Below are 12,407 nucleotides of genomic sequence, written 5' to 3' on the forward strand. Positions count from 1 at the left end.
GCATCCGCCTGCACGGAGCTAGAAGCGCAAAAGCTTAGGGCTGTTCGATATAACGATATATATCGGATGACGATAGAAAAACGTCTATCGTTTCATTTTACGCTATCATTTGTTTCGTGGTGTCGCAAAATAAACTGTTTACGGCAATATTTTTTCATTATTTTGATGGTCACTGTAGTGGCTATATTAATTTCCTAAAGTTCTCTCTTTCTCTTATGTTTAATACAACCACACTACAGACGGACAAGCGCTTGTTTGTATGCGTTGTCGTTAGCAACAACGACGGTAAAACCACCTCGTGTCCGCTTGTTTATTTTCCACATAAACCTTTCACAATAAAGCTCAAGATCCTGTTGAGACTTTTCAAAATAAACTGAATCACGTGAAAGATGCAGAGTATTTACGGATGAGAAGCAAAAAAGAGCCGTCAGGTGCTAAAAAATAAACCTTAGACTCAAACGTTAGAACAGGCTTTTCCCCGCAGCACGCTGTGTAATAAATACTCACAAAGAAAACGGCGGGTGTTACAACCTATGTCTAAAAATGTATCGTTTCATGCATCAGTTAAAACACTCGACTCCAGGTACGCGACGCCCAGCTGGAAACACTTCATGCAAGTCGAGCTGCCCGACATTCACAGAATTTACAGAAAATGTTACATTTTCGTGATTTATATCGTTATCGGACGATAGATGTCTTAATATCGGGATATGAGATTTTGGTCATATCGCACAGCCCTACAAAAGCTGTTGTGGAAGTTCAGTCCTGTTATGTGTTCAGCCACGGAAATTATATATTCTGTGAAGAATATCCTGGTGAGTCTCGAATTATGCAAATTGAATTGTGATTCACAGTCCGGTTTCTGTTTTATAAACCAGTCAGGATACGATGTTTGTCAGAAATGTGATTGTAAATGCTGTTAACTATTGCTTAGCTGTGTTAGCCCTGTAAAAAGTATGCTAGCGTACCCACATGTGCTCCCTGGGCTAATGTGCTTGCATGTGAGGTTTTAGCTAACACACCACGTGAGACAGTTTTCATGGTTCATTTGATTTGCACTGAAATGTATTTTTGTTCTTGATATATTGTTATTGGTCAATAAGATCTGTTAGATGTATGATATGTAAAGACAGAAGATAATACTTTAGGACATATGACTTTATTTTTATTTAATTATATACAAATGAGATTAGGGATGATTTGTTGGTAGAGATACATGTTTTATTTTACAAGTGAAGTGATTGCTCTCCAAATTTTGTGCAGGCTGTTTTTTTATGTGTTAGAAATCTCCTGCTAAGGACCGAGCGGTGCCATCTAAAGACTGGATGCCACTGGAGATGTTTGCAGAGGACGCTCTCAATCTGAAGGTCACCTGTTTCCTTGGAGGGTGGTAGGATACAACGATTTGCAATTTTTTTTAAAGGATTAACATTTTACTGAGATCTCAGGACACTTTATGTTGCTACTTTTTCTGTATTCTTGGGTCAGACCTTCTGGCATTCACACACAGCAATAAACCAAGAGAACACAGGTTGCTGGTGAAAGGACAAAGGGGAAATACTGGATATCAGCGGCAGAGAAGGCAAACTAGCAGCCACCGCATGGTACAAGGTGGTGCATTCAAGGAGCGTCAGCATAGACATGGTGAGTTCAATGACGTAGGACATATCAAATTGCACAGCGAAAACACTATCAATAAATGAATCACGACACTTCAACCAAACAAACAAAGTGAAAACAGTGGGCTTTCTAACAAGCAGATTCCAGATGTTTATTTTTCATTTGACTTTAGATGACAGATTACTGTGTATTTGATTATTCTGACTACTCAATAAAAAAGGGTGACACCTGGATTGATTTCAACAAGGTCTATGACTCAATGCCACACATGGATCCTGGAATGCCTAGACCTATACAAGATCAACAGGACCCCAAGAGTCTTCATCAGGATCTCAATGGGGATGTGGAGTGCAACACTGGAGGCCTACTTCAAGCCCATAGCACAATTACCATCAAGTGCGGGATCTACCAAGGGGATGCTCTGTCCCCACTGCTGTTCTGCATAGACCTGAACCCCCTCAGTGAGATCATTAACAAGCCTGGCTATGGATACTGACTATGGACTGGAGCAATTGTCAGCCACCTCCTGTACATGGATAACGTCAAGCTGCATGGCAAGAGTTAACGAGACATTGATTCACTGATCCACACCACCAGGATATACAGCGATGACATCGGAATGTCGTTCGGACTGGAGAAATGTAGTTGGATGATAACGAAGAGAGGAAAGGTAGTAAGAACTGAGGGGATTGAACTACCAGAAGGCAACATTGCAGACATAGAGGACAGCTACAAGTACCTGGGATACCACAGGCAAATGGGAACCATGAGAGGCCGCTAGGAAAGCTACATCCACCAAGTACCTGCAGAGAGTCAGGCAAGTCCTGAGGAGTCCGCTGAATGGTAAGAACAAGATCTGGGCTATCAACACCTCCGCCCTGCCCGTGGTCAGGTAGCTTGCTGGGATAATAGGCTGGCCAAAGGCCAAATCCATCACCCTGAGGCTGTATGCTAAGTGGAAGGAAGGAGGCCAGGGACTGGTGAGTGTCAGCACCACAGTCCAGGATGAGACAACGAACATCCACAAATACATCAAGAAGATGGACCCAACTGACCGCGTGTTCAGTGAATAACCTAGGGCAGCAGAAACCCAAGAAAGAGGGGGAAGAGGAGGAACCATCATGGAAGGTCAGGCCCCCGCACGGTATGTACCACCGGCAGATAGGAGGTGGCTAATATTGATCTGATATCCAGAAATCCTACCTGTGGCTGGACAAAGCTGGACTGAAAGACAGCACAGAGGCACTAATCATGGCAGCACAGGAACAAGCTCTGAGCATAAGAGCCATAGAGGCTGGGGTCAATCACACCAGGCAAGACTTCAGGTGCAGGCTGTGTAAAGATGTCCCTGAGACAATGCAGCACATAACAGCAGGATGCAACCTACTAGCAGGCAGGGCATACATGGAAGAAGTTGCCAGCATAGTATACAGAAACATCTGTGCAGAATATGGCCTGGAAGTCCTGAGGTCAAAATGGGAGACGCCCCCCAAGGGTGGTGGAGAATAACCAAGCTAAGATCCTGTGGGACTTCCAGATATAGACGCACAAAATGGTGGTGGCTAACCAACCGGACATAGTGGTGGAAGACAAGCAGAAGAAGACAGCTGTAGTGATAGATGTATAGATGTAGCGGTTGACAGCAACATCAGGAAGAACAAACACAAGACGTTTGAGAAATACCAAGGGCTCAGAGAAGAGCTCGAGAAGATGTGGAGGGTGAAGGTAACAGTGGTCCCAGTGGTAATCGGAGTACTAGGTGCTGTGACTCCCAAGCTAGGCGAGTGGCTCCAGCAGATCAAACAACATCTGAGATTTCTGTCCAGAAGAGCGCAGTCCTAGGAATAGCTTAGATACTGCGCATTATCAGCTTATTGTAAGGCTACTGAAGTTTTAAATTCTGTAACAAGCTAATATAAACTTTTCACATTATTTAAAATATTATTAAACAACACCAGCCACATTATTTATATTTATAAATTAAGAAGTGTTGTACTAGTATAAATTTAAGGATGACAAAAAATAATTTAGTATTTAAGTTCCATTAAATTTGTAAGAAGCAATATTAAAAATGGTAAGTTACCACAAAATGTATTTTCATGTAGCTGAAATTAAAATGTTTATGTCAGTGGAACTGTATCATTTAGTTATTGCTCAGTCAGAAAAATCAAGTTATTCCATGTACAATGTACTTATAATGACTAACTTGCCCTAACTTTGTCATCTTAAGTAAATTGTACATAGTTTTTCTAATGCAAGAGTTTTGCATATTTTTTTTTTTTTTAACTCTGGGAACAAATTAGATTGGAATTACTAAATATATTAGCTAATAAGCATGTGCAATGCAAATTTTCAAAGTAAATTGTAAAGCATAGTAAACTGCTACAATCCTGGTATATTTTTTCTTAACCCTCTGATGACAACCCTACCCTAACACTGTATTTTTGAAAAGGGCAGAAAGGACCCCTTAAAAAAAACAAAATTTCTTTCTTTAGTTTAATACAAATGACAACCTCAGAGGTTTAAAATAATTAAACAATTCAGAATACAGTTCTTCTTTTGCTCAAATTCTATTTTTAATCATTAGTTGAAAAAAAAGAAAGAAGTCTACCTAGAAGTCTTGTATAACTTTGTGCATCTTCTCATTTATTTCACAGTGCAAATGCATTTCCTCATTTAGTATGTTTTCATGCACAATTCTTCTTTTCTTTTGATAGTTTTAGTCCTTCCTCTTTGTCTGTGAGACAGAGAGCTAAAATAGGCTGAGAAGTGTAGTTCAGAATTAACATTTCGATAAAAGATTAGATTAGATAAAACATTATTAATCCCTTGGGTGGGTTCCTCCGGGAAAATCAGTAATACTTGTTTGTAACACAATGTATGAACTCATTTAAATGAATTCTTGGTTTCTGCTAGAGATGGACCAATCCGATATTACGTATCGGTATCGGTCCGATACTGACGTAAATTACTGGATCGGATATTGGAGAGAAATAAAAAATGTAATCTGATCCATTAAATATCAAAAAAGCACCTCAGAAAACTTGCGACACGGCGTAACTCGCCTCATAACCGTAGCACGTCGGAGCAGTATGCTCATGTGATTGAGCAGCTGTGTGTAATTGTAGCCTCGCTACCAAACCAGCATTTCATCTCAGAGGGAGTGATCCCAGAGAGAAGTAAAGCAAGTGTGTAAGTTCATCTCTGAATGTTTGTAAAGCGTACCCACATTAAGCTTAACAACCGATACATGGAGCGACTGCATCTCTCTCCCTCACCTTCCTGCTGCTACTTCAATCGTGAAACTTATTAATGATCAGCTGATCGGCTTTTCTGTCGCAAGTCCATCTCTCTTCTTTGTTTTTGGCCCAATTTGCACCAGAAAGAGGAAACCAGCGGCTGAACAACAGCAGCACGTTTAACCTTGATAAGCTGTCGTTAGAATTTATTTAATATTACTTTCTAGACCAGGATCCTTTTCTACGTAGCTGACGGCTGGTAACTGTGCAGGGGCGGATCTAGCAAAGTTTAGCCAGGGGGGCCAATAGGGCATTAACAGGGAAAAGGGGGGCACAAAGACATACTTTTCTTTCTAATTCTCATTTAAAATGTCTAGCTTTTAATAAATAATTATCTGAATCTTACACCCAAAGTTTTAATCTGATGTAAAATGTATAGAAGTCCATTACTGTATATAGTAACTGTTAAGTCTAATATACCCTAGTAAGCTATAGTACTTTTTCCTTTGGGAAGATACCATCTGTGCAGTCTGCAATTCTGTTGAAGAAAGATGTTGAATCTATTTAATTATTCTTGAAAAATAATTTATTTCTGTGCATTGTTTTTCACACTGCATCAAATTGAAGTTGATTACGTCGATTAAGCATCATGAGGCGGAGGGTGGGTGGTTCCCTATTTTTTTTTTGCTGGGAGTTTGCAACCCTATTAGTTAGGTTGCTTAATATTTCTGCTAAGTACTCTTTAAAATACCAGAGTAGGGAGGATGGAGTAGGTTTAAGTTTATTAGATTGATCAGTGTTGCTGAACTATGAAATATTTTGGGTGCAGTGTATTTTTTACATACAGGTATAACAGAATAGCTTTCGTGTTGTTGTTTATTTAAACTTGAGTATGAACTTATACAAAATGCAGCAAGATATTAAAAAAAACAGTTTTATTGATTAAAAAACTCACTATATCGGATTCATATCGGTATCGGCAGATATCCAAATTTATGATATCGGTATCGGACATAAGAAAGTGGTATTGTGCCATCTCTAGTTTCTGCACTTGTTCTATGTAGGATTTGAACAATCCATTTCAAACAACACTCCAAAATAGGAAAATACATATTCAGTTACACTGTAAAATCTAATATTGTGTTTAATTAAAAACATTAAGTAGACTGAACTCAATTTTTATCAGTTTGTTATTAGAACTCAGTTTAAGTAAGTTACCAGTACTTTTTATTCAAAAAAGCTGATCAGCTCAATTTATTTGCATTGTCTTAACTCAGAAAAACTAAGTAAGCTGGAAATTTTGCTTCTCAGTGCAGAAGGATAAAACAATGTGGTTTGAAAATGCCACGTCACTACATTCCTCCTCCCTCTCACAGATCAGTCCGCATGTTCATGGTGCCAGCATTTTTTCTGGAATACGCTGAGCAAACCTGGAGAATCTTCAGCTCAAGAGATTATTCTTGTCGTTGCTGTGGATCTTTACCTGATACGCCGATTTGGTGAGTACATGTTTACTGACTTTGTGGCTTCCCTTAGGTTAGCACCAGGTTTATGAACTTGCTAGCTAGCTAGTGTTAGCCTGGTGTTGCTGCTGCTTCTGGACTCATGTTACTTAAAAAATAACCCCACAGCTTTAAAAACCCTATATAAAAATCTGTCTGTGAAATCTTCTGTTGATTTTTTGAATTAAAAAACGATGCTCCAGGAGTTCGCTGTTCTCGCTGGATCTAGTGAGCCTTTACCTCCCGGTCAGCTGTCGCACTGGTGGGTAACGAAGGTATCCTGCTCTCCTTGTGTGTGTATGCTACACAATTCAGCAGTAGCCTAACTCCACTTGAAATAACGCGCAAAGTCAGGATGTAGCGTCCAACTCCTTTTAATTAGTAAGTATTTCCTCATGGAGTAAAACTGAAATACAAATAACATAGCTAAAATTAACTTAGCATCATTAGCACAACAAAATTAGATTCCAATACACATCCATTAGCGTTAGCACACAACTACTAAAGTATTCATCTACAGCAAATATTTCCACAAAATATACATAAAATACAATCCTACAATTCAGTACAAATGAAAACTTACAGACGGTGGTGTCGATGGCACAAACAAAAGGCAGATGTTGCTGGATCAAATTTCCCCACATGTGATCCGCTAGGAACTAAACAAACATGGCTGACTTCCCGTCACTTCCCGAAACTGGTTTTCAAAATAAAACGAATTTCAAAATAAAATTAGCTCACTACAAAGAGCGCCTATATTGCAGTAAAATTAAGAGCGGAACAGAAGGTCTCCGAAAACGTCGGAGCAGTTTTCCATATATGTGGTATCTTAATAAACTTAGCAGATATTTGAACTTTACACAGCTACATTCCCAGATAGCAAGGCGACATTGAATTGATGTTGATTTTTCATCCTATCCGTCGTATATGGTCGGGGTTGAAATGCCAATGTTGTAACAACGTTGAAATACTGTGGTAAACCGACGGTCTTACTATACGGACGTTGTAATGATGTTGATTTAACGTTGTTTTTTTGTCATTGATATTTGATCTATTTGTAGTCGACCAGGCGACAACAACAACTTCGAGAAAACGTCTATTTATAGTTGACCATCATTCGGCGCCGGCCACCATCAAAAAGCCATCGATTTGTAGTTGAGCGTTAAATTGCATTGCAACTGAGCGGGTATAAAGTACCGGAGAAAGTGGATTTATTGATCTTTTGTTATCAATGATTTCTGGTCTAGTTCACCAGCTTTAAAAAATCATGTCGATGTGCAATTTGTGTATAGTTGACCGGGAAATTAAAGCAGCGATCACTTGGACTATTCCACAGCACCCCTCTCACATTGGTACATCCCTCCAGGTAGCCATTGTCTTGTACAGTAGAGCGGGACATTTGATTTACTCTCAGCGGAATTGACTGGAGATTGCAACAGTTCATGCACTGCACTGGCCTGCACCACAATTAGTATAAGGTAAGAATGAATGAATTTTGTTCTATTCGTTATTTCCACGGTAGCATATGAATAACAGTAAAAAAAAAAAAAGTCGTAAAGTACAGTTTCGGACAAAATGTGGGAGCCAGAAATTGTGTCTACTTTCATCTTACAACCCGGCAACAAATAAATTGCACTGCGAACAAAGTATATCAACAAAGAAAACATTTTCGTTTCATATTTTGCCGTTATATTCCCTTACAAAGCTAGCTTTAACGCTTCGAGGGTTCCTTTGTTCTTGCCGTCGCCTCGGCGCTTGACCCAGACTTTCGGTCTGTAGTTGCTTTTTAGCATAGTACTACAAAAAATGGTAAATCTGTGATATATGATTGATAAACGTAAAGTTAACTGTATAAACATGTTCAATGACTTTGTTACTTTTAATGATTCAATTCGCACTCAATTCAAACTTTACGTTGCACACTCACTTAACTTGCGTTTGCACCTTTTGTCCACACGTAAACTGCGTTTCCGCTAACTGAAAACTGAGATTTTTAAAGACGCCTGCCAAGGTGGATATTTTCGAAAACCACATTTACGTGTGGACGAGGAAAACAGAGAAAACGCAGCGTCAAAGGTCTGCGCCTTTTTTGACGCCACACTGTGCTATTAATTATTATTTAGTTCAGTCAATAGATCAAGTTTTGTAGTGACTATGAAATATATTGTAATTATCTGTTTCCTGTTTATCCTAGACAGGGCAAAAAAAGACTCCAAATTAAAAAAAGATGAAAATGAAAGACTGGTGCATTGTGCAGTTCAGCACTGGTGGTACAGAAATAGTCCCTAGTTCATGAATAAATGGGGAGAAATTGTCATGGTCTCCATATCCTCCGCAAGACACATTCAGGATCCACGCCGCAGTAAAGAGGAGAGTTCATCCTGGTGCAATATGGCTCACCTATGCACCAGTCCGACTTCTAATAAGCCATGGTGGGTATCATCTGGATTGGTGTTGTATAAATGTAACAATAAGAAGTTTTTCGTGTCCTAATTTTTGTCTGGCCATACATTGTGTTTGTACTTCCAGACACATTTCACGAAGCAGAACGCAGTCTTCAGAAATATCTAAGTGAACACTGTGATACGTCTGACCTTCAGTCCGAAGCTGAAACTCAGACCAGTCATAAAAGAAAGCACAAGTAAAACTTTTTTTATTCACAAACATATCCTTGATTGCTAAAAATTTACGATCTTGTCTTTTGTACATATCTGTGATGCTTGCATACTGCAATATCACCACATAATATATTCCAAAAAGTGGAAGTTTGTAAACTTTTTAAAACTGCAAAGCCGTGTACACTTGTGCACTTCAAAAATTCATTGTATACTGTACCTTCTTGCACATCTCCGTTTCCTGTGTGTGTGTTAGTATAAATCAAACTGTAACTTTAGGAAATAATATTCCAAAAGCACATTTGTAATTACTTATGACCGTTTTCAACTTTTTTTCTTTAGACCGAATCCCCTGTACACATATAGTGACTCAGAGGATGAGCAGCCCACAAAAGAATGGTTTCCCCAGGCACCTCGAGTGAAAATACCAGGTAATAAAATACTGTCTAGTGTCTTTGTACATATCTGTGTGTGACACACGGAAACTCTTTTGCCAAGTTGTCTGTATTCCTAAATACACCTTTCACCACTCTGGCAGAACACACAAAACGACACAACTCTGCGATCTCCCCAGCATGCAGAGTCTGATGTCGAGGCCTTCCCTATAGATGGTATTTATAGATATAGATAGTTTATTTACACCTACAGGCCAGTGGACACTCTTTCAACGATGAGGATGTACACATCCTGGACAGGGAAGAACGCTGGTTTGAGCGCGGAGTCAAGGAGGCCATTTACATGAAAAGGGAAAGACCATCTCTGAATCGAGGAGGGGGCCTAAGGGTACATCTTTCGCCATCTTACAATGCTGTGATTGCAGCCATTCCCCAACTCTCTGTGAATGGCCATTGATCAGTGTTCTTTGATCAGTGGGTTTTGGTCAGTGATTGTTGATCAATGGTCATGGGAATTTGCATAATTATGATTAAGGAACTGACCTCACAGCCCATTGTTCCTTCAGTGGGCTGGTTTCAGTCATTATGCAAATGTACTGGTTATAAGGTTTGGGGAAACCTGCAGTCAGCTGAGACTGAAGAAGTCACTTGGATGAGTGACGAAACGTTTTTCCCACAAAACGCTACGTCCAGATCAGGGTTTTAATAGTTTTGCAATTTTCATTAGTTTTTATTTTTATTTCGTTTTGACTTCAGATTTTCAATTTTATATTAGTTTTAATTAGTTTTTACCAATTGTTTGCTAGTTTAGTTTAGTTTTTATTTTTTTGAAAATCCTTAGTTTCAGTTTAGTTTTGATTAGTTTCAGTTATAGTTTTAGTTGTGTTTGCAATAAAGTGTAACAAAATCCCAGTTTCATCATATCAGTCATTCTCTTCTGCTTATCCTTGGGTATGTTGCTATTCCAGCTACCATACCCTGCACCCTGGACAGGTCGCCTGTTTGTCGCAGGGCTAACACGCAGAGACAGACAACTCACGTTGCCACCTATGGGTTCTTTAAATAAATAAATAAAGGCAGATGAACAACCATTGATACCAGGCAACTATAAAATGTATATCTTGGCCCCAATGAGACTATTAACTCTTGCAGCACCGGGTATTAAGGCAATTGACTCACACAGTTATGTAGATATCCCAGTCCTGTTGTCTCGGGATGCATCACGCTGCCTTGCCTGGGGTTAGCTTCTGTTTCTGGGGATGAGGGTTGAGTGTGCTCCCTTACCTTCTCCAGGTAAGCTAGATTAGCCTTCTTGTGTGAGCTTTTCAAGTGCACTTTAAGGTTTGTGGGATTTTTTTCCCTTTAGAAATGTCCCTCATAATTTGTCTCGTTCCACTACAAGACACTTGCTTTATCCAAAACAGTCATATTCAAAGTAATCCCAAATTGGACTCTGGCGCTTTCTCCAGACTTTTCCTGACATGATTCTGCGCGTGGACGGAGCACCAACACAGACGACTCGACTAACGTACTTGCCACCTGCTGGCATAATGAGACACAGCAAGAAAAAAAACCCTGGAAACTAAACTTCTTTTTTACCCTTGACTATTGTATGACACGCACACATCAACGAAAACTCAACACATTTTTGCTATAAATTCAGTTAATTTTAGTTAGTTTTGTGAACACTCATTACAGTTTTAGTTAGTTTACCTTTTTTTGTTTTCATTTTTATTTCCGTTAACGAAAATGTTTTTTCACTTCTAGTTTTCGTTATTTCGTTAGTTTTCGTTAACGATAATAACCTTGGTCCAGATGAACAGATTCAACTTTTGGAGATATAGATGGTATGCTTTTAAAATTATTTTAAAGCTGAATCACAATGTCATTGTACTCTTATCTTCAAAACACCAGTTTATACTCCTGAATGTCATCTTGTGATTTGTTTTTCTGTAGATTCCAGAGAGTCTGTGAGGCCACTATTACAAGGCAAGTTTGAAAATCTTGGAATTTCAGATTTTTAAATGGTAAATGGCCTATATTTGTAGAGCGCTTTAACTAGTCCCTAAGGACCCCAAAGCGCTTTACACATTCAGTCATCCACCCATTCACACACAATTCAAACACTGGTGATGGCAGCTACATATACAAATATCAAATATATGTGACAGGCAAAAACCAGTAAACACTTTTAGCAGTTAGAACAGCTTATACTTGAATGCAGAATGTTACACCATCACTTATGGATATATTAGTTTTTCGCCTCTCACTGCTTAAGCCATTAATCTTTCTAGAATTGTTCTTTGAAACAGATGCGACCTCACAAAAGATGTTAACTATGCTGTCAGACCTGACCAGAGCAGTTAACGAACTCCGTGAGGAGGTCAGAGCCATCCGCAACACCGGCTGCAATGAATCGGTAGATGCTGGGGTACTGCCTCTGGATTGGCCCTTGCACAACATTGAAGAGCTAAATAATGCAGAGGCAGCTCTTCAATCACAAGAGGCAAATAAGGCAATGGTAAGTATATAAAGGTTATGTACACTTTGTAACTATAAAGTGTAATAGCTGTCAGATGTGATTTAAATGCATAACGACGGCATGTTGATTACACACACAAGCACTTGCATAAACATTTAAGACATGAGACATGCTAATTCCATCTCTTAAAATGTGTCTATAGGTGAGACGCTTTGCCTTGATTGGAGGGACCACACTGGAGGTGCGAGTCCGCCGTGTAATGGCTTATGCCATTACAAACGAGCTGGCCTCGGTACTAAACTGGGCAGGGAAAAAACCAAGGACCAGACAAAGCAAAAAAGGGTATTTAAAGATACAGCGCTGTGCAGATGCATATTTGGTAAGTTTTACCGTTTATTGTAGTTTTATGAGCCTAAAGTGAACAATAAAGGGATCGATTGATCTGCTGGGTGCATTTCACATTTCCTATGTCCGGTTTTTGCTATATTACTTTGTCTTTTTTAATAACAAGACTTTCATGTCCAGTTAATCTGGAGATGGAGTCTTTGGTCTTC

General features: G+C 39.3%; 1 long non-coding RNA gene across 1 annotated transcript; it reads left to right on the forward strand.

Annotated features, from left to right (window-relative positions):
• Positions 1-1,082: 1,082 nt before the first annotated feature.
• Positions 1,083-6,661, forward strand: LOC109203682 (uncharacterized). Its single transcript, XR_002063439.2, has 3 exons — positions 1,083-1,390; positions 1,489-1,644; positions 6,236-6,661. It is a non-coding gene; the product is annotated as an uncharacterized LOC109203682 (long non-coding RNA).
• The last annotated feature ends 5,746 nt before the right edge of the window (positions 6,662-12,407 follow it).

The sequence above is a fragment of the Oreochromis niloticus genome, linkage group LG3 (genome assembly GCF_001858045.2).
Source record: "Oreochromis niloticus isolate F11D_XX linkage group LG3, O_niloticus_UMD_NMBU, whole genome shotgun sequence".
Classification (NCBI taxonomy): domain Eukaryota; kingdom Metazoa; phylum Chordata; class Actinopteri; order Cichliformes; family Cichlidae; genus Oreochromis; species Oreochromis niloticus.